This window comes from Dermacentor andersoni, chromosome 10, assembly GCF_023375885.2.
Source record: "Dermacentor andersoni chromosome 10, qqDerAnde1_hic_scaffold, whole genome shotgun sequence".
In the NCBI taxonomy this organism is placed as follows: Eukaryota; Metazoa; Arthropoda; class Arachnida; order Ixodida; family Ixodidae; genus Dermacentor; species Dermacentor andersoni.
In genome coordinates, this window is record NC_092823.1 from 138830409 (window position 1) to 138843652 (window position 13244).

A 13244-nucleotide genomic window follows, 5' to 3' on the forward strand; every position below is an offset into this window, starting at 1 on the left:
AGCACGAGGTCGCGGGATCGAATCCCGGCCACGGCGGCCGCATTTCGATGGGGGCGAAATGCGAAAAACCCGTGTACTTAGATTTAGGTGCACGTTAAAGAACCCCAGGTGGTCGAAATTTCCGGAGTCCTCCACTACGGCGTGCCTCATAATCAGAAAGTGGTTTTGGCACGTAAAACCCCATAATTTAATTTTTTTTGCACTGAAAGGTAAGCAGGGTAATATCATTAGAAATCTAGAAAGTATAGTAAAAGCAGTGGAAGAATTCTATACTGACCTGTGCAGTACCCAGTGGACAAACTCCTCCTATAACTAGCGATGAGGTCAGAAGGGCCTTTCAAGACATGACACGGGGAAGAGCGGCAGGAGAAGATGGAATAATAGTCGATTTAATCAAAGATGGAGGAGACATAATGCTTGGAAAACTGGCGGCTCTCTATACGAAGTGTCTATCGACTGCAAGGGTCCCAGAAAACTGGAAGAATGCAAACATTATACTAATCCACAAAAATGGAGACGTTAAAGAATTGAAAAGCTATAGGTCCAATAGCGTACCCCCAGTATTATATAAAATATTCACCAAAATAATATCGAATAGGAAAAGGCGAACACTGGACCTAATAAAGAGAGAAAGAGTGTCAACCAAGGGAACAGGCTGGCTTCAGAAAGGGATACTCTACAATGGATCACATCCATGTCATCAGTCAGGTTATCGAGAAATCCGCAGAGTGCAATAAACCTCTATATATGGCTTTCATAGATTACGAAAAAGCATTTGATTCAGTAGAGAAACCAGCAGTCATAGAGGCATTACGTAATCAAGGTGTACAGACCGCTTACATAAATACCTTGGAAAATATCTACAGAGATTCCACAGCCACCTTAATTCTACACAAGTAGGAAGATACCTATGAAGCAAGAGATCAGACAAGGAGACACAATCTCTCCAATACTAATCACTGCGTGCTTGGAAGAAGTACTCAAGCTATTAAACTGGGAAGGCTTGGGAGTAAGGATCGACGGCTAATATCTCAGCAACATTCGATTTGCCAATGACATTGTTCTATTCAGCAACACTGCAGACGAGTTGCAACAAATCATAGAGGACCTTTACAGAGAGAGCGTAAAAGTGGGGTTGAAGATTGATTTGGAGAAGACAAAGATAATGGTGAATAGCCGGGCAAGGGAACAACAATTCAGGATAGCCAGTCAGCCTCTAGAGTCTGTGAAGGAGTACGTTTACATCACAGGGAACCCTGATCATGAGAAGGAAATTCATAGAAGAACAAAAATAGGTTGGATCGCATACAGCAGACATTGTCAGCTCCTCATTGGAAGTTTACCATTATCATTGAAAAGGAAGGTACAACAGTGCTGACATATGGGGCAGGGACTTGGAGACTGACAAAGAAGCTTGAGAACAGGTTAAGGGCAGCGCAAAGAGCGATGGAACGAAGATTGCTAGGCATAACGTTAAGAGACAGAAAGAGAGCGGTTTGGATCAGAGAGCAACGGGTATAGACGATATTCTGATAGATATCAAGAGAAAAAAAAAATGGAGCTGGGCAGGTCATGTAATACGCAGGCTAGATAACCGTTGGACCATTAGGGTTACAGAATAGGTACCAAGAGAAGGGAAGAGGACGACAGAAGACTAGGCGGTGCGATGAAATTAGGAAATTCGCGGGTGCTAGTTAGAATCGGTTGGCGCAGGACAGGGGTAATTGAAAAATCGCAGGAAGAGTCCTTCGTCCTGCAGTGGACATAAAATAGGCTGATAACATATATATATATATATATATATATATATATATATATATATATATATATATATATATATATATATATATATATATATATATATATATATGTGTGTGTGTGTGTGTGTGTGTGTGTGTGTGTGTGTGTGTGTGTGTGTGTGTGTGTGTGTGTGTGTGTGTGTCCACTTTATGAGGGCTCCCCTCCACCGAATGAGCGGAGTCCTAGCTGTCACTAAGCAAGAATTCGTAGCTGTGGTTATGCTGTTCAAATGTTTAACTGGTACCTCTGTAGATGTACGACCGCCATGGTCGCGTTTGTCTCAGCAATGCGAAGACTGGACGAGTGGTGCACACGACCTTCTCCCGAAACTCTGCGCTCTGACGTTTCTCCGCTTTGTCTGTGATGACAGTCGGGGTTCCCTATCGCTTGGCATCGTGTACAGAGGCGCTTTCCCTGGCATCAGTAAAAGCGTTAAGTTGCAGCATTTATGGGCGATCAACTGGACTGCACCATCTGTTAATCAGCGCCGGCCATCCTTAGCAATATAAGCTCCCTCACCAAGTTAGCTATTTTCACTTGAAACTGGAAGGGACAAATGATTCACCTACGACGTCAGCTTAGCACTCTAAACTCTCCTACAGCATACGCGCGCCCCGCTGTTCATTGGCGCGTGAGAAGTTTTTTACCGAAACCCCCGTTTTGAAGGCGTCGCCCCGTACGAGAGTGGGCTCCATTGTGCGCCGCGGTTCGGGAGTGCAGTGGTCTCCCACGCTCGTTCGCTATTGAGCGCCGACTCTGTCCCCTTTGGCAGAAAGCAGGCGCTGTTTGAGCGCTGCGGCGGGAAAGCTACTTGAAAAGGCCGATCGTCGCACCGCACGCCCAGCCGCTGCGCGCTTGCGGGGTTGGGAACGGTTCGTTTAAGCTGACCCCTGTGGTGAAGCCGACTCACACGTCTATTACAGCTTTCGTTGGCTGGGATGCCGTCGCCTAATCACATGCTCGTATATGTGTGCACCCGTCAGTTAAACAAAAGAAAAAGTACAAGAGGCAGCCCCTGATTCTTTTTTCGTCTTTTTTTAAATGTAAACGTGATTTTAAAAAAAGATACCTTCTTTTCAATTTTGCTCATATACCTAACTGGCAGGAGGACAGGGTGCTCCTGCGCAGCGAAGAGGCTCCACGCGACGCAGTTTTTAGTGACGCGTGCGAGCTGAGTCAGAAGATACCGTCGCATCGCGCACGTTCAGGGCACTTGTACGCGCCAGTGCCTCCGCTTTGTTGGAGGGGGGGGGGGGGGGGGTTCGCCTCGTTCTGCCCGGAACGCCAGTCTCACCCGCCTTCTGTCCGGTCACTGAGGTTTGCAGAGATGTGCTGTCACTATTTTCGTATAACCACTCAACATGCAAACCATCTCCATTATCTGGCGCTGAGATGGGGCAAGGGTGCACGAAATTATAGAACAATGCAGAAACCGCGTTCCGGTGCACCAGTGCTGGCAGTTAGACATCGATCGTCCTTGGCTTCTCCACATTCTAAATATTTTCCTTTCAGTAGCAGGAATTGTGTGTAAATGCAAACTGCCAGCAACAGAAGCGAAATACCTAACATTCATTGTCACATATTTACACTGAGCGCCAAGGCTTAATTCAAGTTTATACAGACGGATCATGCAGGGGTCAAAATTCTGCCGAAGCATTCTTGATTTCAGTTTACGGGGAACAAGCAGCATACAAATTGACCCACAGTGCTCAACAAATTACGGCAAAGTATCACGCAATTCTCTCTGCAACTAAATTTGTATGTTCACAAGAACAACCACGTCAATGGGTAGTTTAAGGGATTCCCAAGCATCACGACTCTCCACTAGAAACATAAGCTTTTGCAAAGCGATATCTTGCTTTAACATACGAGATACAAAGGCTTACACCATTGCATGGGAGCGCGTCGCAGGCGGTGAATGACGAGCTGTTCGCCTTTCTCCTTGCGCCGAGGTGCGTGGAGAAAGCAGCTGCTCAACCAGCTGCTTCTCGCCGCTGGTCTCTCCGCGATCTTCGAACGTAAACACGACTCGCATTTGCATTTCGGAATATCACCACTCCGCTTCGAAGAAGCCGTGCCGCAGGCTCTGAGTTCTGTTTCTGCTGCTTCTGTTTGGCAAAGAACGACGGCGTACCGCAAGAAATAAGAATAAATGGCTGCAAGAAAGGTAGAAAACACACACACTTACATGATAAGCTCGACGTCAATAAAGCATCGCAGGTTGTAAGAATATGCAATAGCGAACCCGGAAAGCGATACACGAAGAGGCACTATCCTTGAATTCTGGCGAGCACCCGAACCGAGTGCACCAGACCGCGTGATGCGCCGGACGCCGAGGCGCGACGAGTGCTGGCGCAGTACCGCTCCGTCTATAGCACGCACCAAAAAGGCTGCTGCAGGAGCACTTGATGGCGCCCCTGTGGCACCTACAGCGAGATCCAGTCGCGGAGGCGTGTGTCGCGGGAGACATGTGCAGCGGACGAAACTACAATTCTCGCTGCGCACGATGGTACCGCTTTCACCGCTGCATTTGTTTTTGTGGTCTTCGGATTTTAGTTGTTGACGTATGTTGGCTGCTTTCTTTGCTCCTGTTGTTGTCGTTGTTGTTTGTTACTAGTGCATTCAGTTTGCCTACACGATAGGTGTTGTTTGTGATAGTTGCGGGGCGGCCGTGGCTTTTGTCCCATTTGGTGCCTGATAACATGCAGCTTTTTGATTAGTTTTTTTTTTTTTCGTTATGTAACGTTGACTATGTTTCCAGCTTTTCTTCCCGTACGTATTCCCGTTTCTCGAATGAACCAGTAGCCCCGGACAGGGGGCCGGAATGAAATAAATGTTTCTCTCTCTCTCTCTCTCGAATGAACCATCAGTTGACAGTCAGCGCCCGTGTGTGGCCGTCGCCCTGAGTTGTCTGCGCTGTTGTTTCACAATGCCTCGTGCAGTCTCGTCTCCGCTGCACCGAAAGCTTCCTTTGACGGCACCGGAACGTTTGATGCTCGTGCTTTAACCTTCATGTTCCTAAGGGTGGGCAGCGCAACCCGGACGAAAGACAACAGGAAGTACACGTTACGAGCGCAAACTATCAACTGGTTTATTTTTTCAAACAAGGGACTAAAATATACAGAAAATGTAAACACGAGTGAAGTGACGCTTACAAGTGTTAGCCTATCTTGCCACTCAAAAACTCAGTTTCTTTATCGTGCAGAGTGATAGCAGTCTGGCTGACGCATGCGCCTGAGTTTACATGCATGAAGCAGGCTTCCACAATCTCGCGGTTGATTTGATTCATATTTTTATACAATATTTCCGCTTGTTCAAGCATAGGTTTAGATAAGCAAACTCTACAATGCGCTGTCAGATTACTTCCTCTTGTCTTTCGACCGGGTTGCGCTGCCCACCCTTAGGAACACGTTCAATCACCAACTCGGCCAGCTTGCCGTGTTAATTAACCTTCATATCGCGCGCGGTTGTATACATTCTCGAATTGTCGTGTTCCTTCTTTCGACAGCCTTCTAATTTTAAGGCTATCTATCTTACCAGTATATCGGTCGCCGATAGCTGTACGCATTGCGAATCTCGCTTATGTAGTCTGCACCGCACAATGCATGTATTGATAACACGTACCTCCGCGACGAGCAGTTCGTTGGCGTAACGTACATCGTCATAACATGTAACAAAGTTGAGACTAGCAGGGAACTCGGTGGTTAGCCAGCATGCGAAGGCAGGCGCTTCTGTTTCAAACCTCAACAGAAGCTAATTGGCAATAGCTCAAGCACGGGTTAAGCGCGCGGGAAACGTGTATAGCGATGAACGGATGAGAACACGCCGTTTGCGCCTTGCGCACATCGGCTCAGCGCTATTTGTCGGAAAAGACGCACAAAGCCGCCAGAGCCACGGAAGCCCGAGAGGGAAGGGCGGCTTGTTATGGTAGGGGAAAAAGCGCGCCAAAACAATGGAGGAACAACGCGGGAAACGTTCCATATAAAAAAGAAGCTGCCAGTAGGAGCAAGAATGCGTGCTCTTTGCTGCCGGCTCGCTGTTCGCCAACAGTGAAAGAAATGAGAAGTTTCCGCCCTCGTTCCCCCGAATATTTGTTGCTTCTGGCTTGCTCTACTGACTTTGCTGCTCTGACTATGCTTTGAAGACACGTACAGCCAACTTCGCGGCTGGCGTTTTCGAAACGCGCACAATAAAAGTTTTTCACCACCACACGCGCACGTCTACTCCACCGGCGCACTCCGGCACGCTTTTCCCTGACCAGCCCTGGCATCCGAATTGGTGGCGCCATCTGTGACACCACTTACAACTGCACCCCACCTGAAGGGTGGTACACCACGAGGTTTTACTGTTCTGTGGTTTTACTACCGTGGCGTATCGTGGCGCAGACCGCTGCTCTTGCATTGTTTTTATTTATTCATTTTTTCTTTCCTACCCCTACTCTTGATCACGACCTACTGAACACCACACCTGCACAGATCTCCCTCCTCCAGCACGCCTGGTCTAGTTCGCCCCTTTCGCCGCTAGGGAAAGAACGTACGAGCAGAGTGGCGCTAGTTATAACCTGTTCGCTGTCGTCTGCTTCTGCGATCTGTTCAGCGCTTGTCTTGCCATTTCGGCAGGCACAAAGCGCTTGTATTGGCGGTAAATGAATAAATTCACAAATAAACAAAAGAAAACATTTGCGAATACTTTGCGTTTGAATAGTGAAACTAGAAGAGGAGGAGCGGGGCAAGAAATGTAAACAACGAGCATAGGTGGCAGCTGCAATGCTAGAACGACGGCATAAATTTCCCTTTTCTAGCCTCCGTAAGAAAATGGAAGAATTCTTTAAAAAGGTTCATAGGATAATCTAGCTTTTTTTAGTTGATTACAGATAGCCTAATGTCGTAGATGGCGTTAGGATTTACCGCTGTGTGCCGTAGTGAAAGGCAGATGATCTGATAAAAGTATAGTAAAAGTATTCACGACTAAGTCCTCCGCCCGATATGTGCAATAGACTAATCGATTCTGTTTCAAGGGAAGATGAGCATATCTTGTTTTTAATGTCGTTGGATGTCTAGCTCAGTAGAAAGCTTGCAAAAAATAAGCGATCCCAGTGGTTTAAAACGTGCTGCACTGCAGGCCTTAAATCGTATCACGGAACTCTTTTCAAACGTACTGTAAAGCTAGCTTTTCTGCGTGGTACGGCGGCAGCATAACAGTGGTGCTTAAGATACGTACGCAGTGAAGCTGTGTGTGTAATTCACTTTTTTGAACTCACGACCCATTCACGGACAACTTTTAAGAGTTAAAATGAGTGGTAATCGTTATGTCGTCGGACATTACGGTGGTTTCAAGTTTCTAAAGAGCGCAGAAGCGAATTTTACAACGTGTACAATGAAACTGTTGTGTACGTTGCGAACTTTATACACAATGTGATTTATAATAATCTGCTTGAAAAAGGCAATAGGAGCGGCTATTTAACGCTATTTTAGAGAGCATGCGCAGCGGACTACACGCTCCGACATGTTTTAGGTTCGGGCAGTCAACTTTTGGAACCAAGTGACCGATCAAAGCCTTGTGACATCACTGTCACTGTGTTAGCAAAAATCATCAACTCGACAAGCAGTTCGTCACAACACAACAGCTGCCGTACTAATTACAACGCCGCACAGCCGCCCACCGCGTATCAGACGAACAGGTTATAAAAGCGCCACCTACGGCCGTCGGTTGAACGAAAGTGGGCGCAAGCTGCTCCCATAGAAGCCGGATATCTGTGCAGGTCTGGAGTTCCAGTAGGTCGTGCTCTTGATCAGAGTGCAATTTATTTGGGGCGATCCTTCTTGTCTTCTTCTTTTCTTCTCCTTCTTCTGCTTCTCCTAATTTTCTTTTTAACGATTAACTGTGCGACTCGGCAACGTGCAAGGTCAGCAAGATAAGGAGAAGAAGGGAGAGTCAAAGCCAAACCTTTCAAATACGAACACCAAGCGCGAACGTGTGGTACTTCCCACACACACACACACGAGCACAAAGTTTAGTGGCAATTTAGCGCCAAATGTGATAAAATGCCTTAGCATTGCGTCGCACCTCTTTGTGGTCCCAGATCCATGATTTAAACCACGTTCACCACCCAAGCAACCTTGGCCAACTGCCGCTGCTTGGCCGATCGTCGGGAAATGATCGTCAAACGACTATATTGGCCAGCGAAGGTTGGCGAGAGGTCGGTATGACAACGGCCGCCGCCTTTACCGGCGGGCAGTCGGCAGAGGGCGTCTTGCCAACCTCTCTGTCAGACTGACTCCCGACCCGCCAGTTGGTCGCCGGCTCGGTACGATGGCAACGCGTCGGACCAACGCCCGAGGCCGATGAGTAGCATAATTTAATTTTTATATCAATTCCTGTCTGTCGGTCTATACTTATAAAATTCTCACTAGGGAAATGTGTTATAGGTGAAGGTAATACATTGTTATGCTTACAGAATTTATACTTTTCGTGACTATTACATATACACAGCTGCATTATAGCGCAATGCGTTCAGAAACAGCGATATATGTGTGTGGGACCGTTTTCTGAAGCAATATGAAACTCGTCGTACGCGTAAATATGTGAATTAACCTGCCATGCTTCTTTAAGGGAAATTCTCGGGATGCTTGCAAGGATTAATTCTGTAAACATGCGGAATTTCACGTGGGCTGTGGTATATATTACGAATTTTCGCTAATTCTTTTTTACTGTAATTTAAACACTAAACTTCTAGAAATATTTGGGGTTTAACAAAGCAAACGTCACTAAATTAAACTTGTACCTACCGCCCTAAACATGGCCTCCGAGATACCATCATAGAGCGCCGACGAATCTCTGGGGCGGAGCGCTGAAGCGGTTAGTGCGACCAGACATCGCATCGCTCTGTTAGCGCTGCCCTCGGCGCGCTGCCACGTTCGCTGCACTGCTAGTTTTCCTCCTACTCCCTCCCACAAGCGTCTCCTCTCCAGAAACGTCACCCCCCTCTTCCACCCGGACTCTCCGCCTCCGCGCCAAGAGCTGCAACACAGAGGCGCCTTCCCCACCCACTGCATTCAGCCACCACTAAAAAGAGACGCGTTTTACGATGCTTGGCATCTTTCTTTGCCTCCCTCAAGCTCCTTTATGCATCAACTAATAGCGCTTTCACTCGTGTGCACGACAAGTGCACCAGAACATACGTATGCTCAGCCTGAAGTTAACTTATGCGAATTATTACAGACTGTGGAGCTAGGAGTCCTTGAATTCCGCTCAGCAGGCAGTACCGAGCGGTGATGCTTTCATTCCCAAACAGAAAAACTAATGCAGGCCTTGCTCCACAGTGAATTTTTTATATTTCATTTATCACGGCAAGACTATTCGTATCCTCCTCTTTGGGATATTTGACGTAAGGAAAGTGTCAGAAAACTAGTTAAACATCTATTTACTACAGCTGGCGCAGATATATTGTTTACTCAAAATGAATTGGTCAGATATGAATTCACAATTTAATATTTCGGAAGAACATGCGCGACGAGGTGATAACACTGAACGCACGCTGAGCATTTGCCAAAAGGCGAACGCGAATTGTATTGAACCAAGAATAGAACTACGGTTAGGAAAATGCATATTATGTGGAAACCGCTGGAAACAAAAAACACTGGCGCAAGAAAAAAAGAGGACTAGAAACAGAATGAGCCCTGTGTCCTCGGCTTTCACGCCATGATGTTTCCCATGAGCCAAATAGCCCAAGCAAACGTTATGCGACATACTAAGAATTAACTTCCCCTAATAAAAGTGCTGATGTCTTCATTTTGCAGGAGATGACTGGGGAGTGCCAGGGGTTTTCTGTTCCTGCTTTGCTACGGGACTGTGAAACGTAAATGCATCAATAGTATAACTTCGGTGTTGCACCTACAGCAACACAATCTCGAAATCTCAGCCAATCTTTTCTTCCTTTTAGTAGAAATGATTTGGCTGCTACGACGGCGCAATTCATCTGCTACGGCACCGAGTCCCACTACCCATTCTCTAAATTTTTGTTTCTTCTTTCAAGAAATGGTTTGCCAAAGGCTCGAGGATCCCTTTTTACGAGTGCGTCCCAGCAAGACTTTCTCTGTTGCACGCTTCTGCAGCAGCACTTCGCGCTCGCCCAGGTTTTCTCGCATAGTTTCCGCGTGGGCGATTTTCAAATAGCAATCCAAGGTTTTCCCTCATGGTGCGGGCTGCCGATTTGACACTCGGCACGCCGCTTTCCGGTTTTCCAGTTGGGCTGGCAAGCGCTCTGTTAGGCACTCATACATAACAGACAACTGTATCCTCGCAGTAAGCGCGTTTCTCTTCGGTGCAACAAAAAATACGTTCCTTCATAAAAAATCTAACACGTATGATTTCGGCTCATATGTATATCTACAGCACACCGACCTCTTAATGGAATAGTGCTTTATGTTCAGATTCATGATTTATCATTCGCTATGTGCCACTGGCTGCGCGCAATTCAGTCTAATCCTTCAGACTGAGCATGTGCCATCTTCTTCGGGTGATTCGTGACGGACGGCGCGGCGCGGCTCGAGACTGTGAAGTCTCCTTTCTTTTCGAACTCGCGCTGCTGCTTACGGACGGAATGCTTTTCTCCGGAGCCTGAGGGGACGAAACTTGTTCTGGCCTTTTTTTTCTTTCTTTTTCAGCTTCTTCTTGGATCACTGGTAAAGAAAGTTGTGAGTTCGGCGGCAAGCGAACCGCCTGGTTTCTGCGACCTCGAATGTAAAGACGAACACAGCCCCCTCACTCCCCCCACCAACACGTCGCGCGAGAGCAGGCGGGGACCATTCATGCCGTGCAGGCGGCGATCATGTTACAGCGGGGCTGGGGAGAGGAGCGGGCTTCCTGCCGCCGAAACGCGCCGGCGCGCGTATACTACTCCTTGCCCCGCAAAACACACAGTGGAAAGTGCGTGATATATCCTAAGAATTTGAAAAGGCGGTAGCGCAAGAAGACACGGATGGAGACGAGAGGACAAGGATGGGTGCTGAACTTCCAAAAACATTTATTGTGAATGAATCACGAATATATACATGCTGTCCGAGCCCGGTGTAATCATCTGCGCATTCGTAAATATGCCAACTATTTGTCTGACAGCGTGATGGATGCCATGTTGACACATCCCCATGCTTACACAGCTTTTTTTTCCTCTCCTCCATCGATGATGGAAATAAAGTTCAAGTTCACTTCTAGAAATCGGTTCAGATTCTGCGATTTCCCGTATAACACGAGTTTTACTCTTCTTAATAACGAAAGTGTTTACAAGGTCGGGCGAACAGTCCCTGCAAGTCAGACAATGACTTGCCAGAAAACCTTCGAAATCTTTTCCTTCACGCGGATTTTTTTACATTGTTTGCGTGCTTCCTTAACCTATCATTAACACATCTCCCAGTATGGTACACTATTCCGCACCTTAAAAGAATTTCACAGACTACCCCTTATGCGTATTCAATAAAAGGCGGCCTGTGCTTTATGCCGCAGTCACGTTACTGGCTTGCTTCCGGGTCGGTCATTCTACAAAGCTTTTACAGCTTATGGGGAGCAGCGAACACTCGTAACGCTGAGCCACCTTTTCCAAATTGTGGGATAGTGTGTGAACGTAAGGTATCACAGCTACATTCTGCCTACGCTGTGCGCGGGTTTCGCACGTTTGTGGCTTTGTGCGCATATTTCTCAGCAGGTTCCCTGCAGTATACTTAGCAAAAAAAAAAAAAAAAAAAGCCCTCCTCCATTGCACCCTGTGAAAGTGGATGTACAACGAAACGATTGCCGACGTTAGACGACGTTACTCAGAAACCAACCACCACTAACACCACAAGCGACGTACGTAACGCGGGCACGCATGTATACGGAAGTGCAGCATACATGGCCCCCGCCAAGCGCAAGAGCCTTATGGAACTAAATGAATCTTTGAGGGTAAATTGTCAGAAAATGCGTAAAATACAACTTAAGCACAAGCTTCATACATGATAACTTCGGATTGCAAATCGAGTATGCGGGAAAACATAATTCTGTTACGCGGAAACTGAAAGACAAAGCCCTTTTCTAGCTGCCATTTGAGGTCTGTCTGAGTGGCCACGGCCGGTAGGTGGTGGTACCGCAGATTAGTACCACAGAGAAAGGCGGAAAAAAAAAGCGAGCTCGCCATGCAATAGGCTGCATAAACATGCAGGGCGCCAGAAGAAAGGAAAAGCGCTTTTAAATTGAGGAGCAGTTAAATAGAGAACAAATCGGGGTGTATGCGGTTATAAAAAACGCACCTTAGAGACTTAAAAAATGCACCAGTCATTGAGAATTATGTTTGGGAAGGTTGCAACAGAAGTAAATCGAAAGGAAAGGGAGGGGGGCCGGAGTGTTCAAATGGGAAAAAGCATATTCAAAGTGTCAAGGGCATTCTTTGGTTTTCAGGCACAATGAGTGGAAATAAAACTTGGCTGGGCTTAACGTATTTATGAACGAGAAAACATTGCAGAGAGAAGAACCAAGGCTTAGCGGAATGCCTAAGTGCTGATATTAGGCGTTTTCGGAAATAATGCCGAAATTACCCTGTTAGGTGACATGAATGCCCACATACAGGATCTAGACGTTTATACCGACAACAACAGGAAGTTATTGCTGGACCTTTGTGAGCAACGTAACCTCGTTATCGTAATTACGGGCCGTAAATCTGATGGTCAGATCAGATGGGAAGTTGGAAATAGGCAATCGACTATTGGTTACTGTCTGATGACGGAAGATATTTATGATAAGTTCAGATCAGTTGAGATAAGTTGAGCCATTGGCGAGTAAGACTGTAGTAACACAAGGACTGGCCATAAACGCACCATTTTGAAAATGGGATATGTAGTTGTGAAGGAGAGCACGGAGCGAAGAATGGCCAGTCCAAATTTGAACGCTTAACAAATAACAAATATAGCCGCGGGAGTCGAGAAAGAACACGGCAAATGGCCAAGCAAAAAGTGGGAATACAATGAGCTTCTAAAAGTAATGACGAGAGAAATTAGGAAGGAGAAGCAACACGTTTGTTGGAAAACAAAAAGGAAGTCAAAAAAGCTGGTGGAACAGCGTGATACCCGAAGCGATCGATGAACGACAGAAAGCATTACGAGAATATAAGCAGGCATAGAAAGTGCAGTTGCCACAGGTTGAAGTAGACAGAAAATTAGAAGTATACCGGAAGAAAAAAAAAATCTATTGTTATAATACTGGTTCAAGCAAAGTTCAAAGGTGAAAGTGAACGTTGCTTGTCGGAAATACGTGAGAAAAAGAAGGCCGCGCCTAGAATATTTTGAAAACACACAAACTTATTAAGAAGAAAGTCTGGAACACAACAGCATGTCCTAGACTAAGATAAAAAAAATGGAAGGGGATGCGACATTAAATTACATCCGAAAAATAACGACCGAATCATTCCAAGGGAATGA

At 46.5% G+C, this 13244-nt stretch overlaps 1 protein-coding gene across 6 annotated transcripts in view; it reads right to left on the reverse strand.

The window, feature by feature from the left end:
* The window catches only part of LOC126545200 (alpha-(1,3)-fucosyltransferase C-like), a 59080-nt gene extending 51171 nt beyond the window's left edge, over positions 1-7909 (reverse strand). For 3 of the 6 annotated variants that reach the window (XR_011890702.1, XM_072285090.1, XM_072285089.1), the window contains exons 1-2: positions 3989-5641; positions 3687-3908 (exon numbers count right to left, since the gene is read on the reverse strand). The gene's annotated coding sequence lies outside the window, so the exon portion shown is untranslated. Of the gene's footprint in view, positions 1-3686; positions 3909-3988; positions 5642-7866 lie in introns of those variants that run through there. The other 3 variants (XM_050192962.3, XM_072285092.1, XM_072285091.1) reach the window with 2 other exon arrangements.
* Between the last annotated feature and the right edge of the window lie 5335 nt (positions 7910-13244).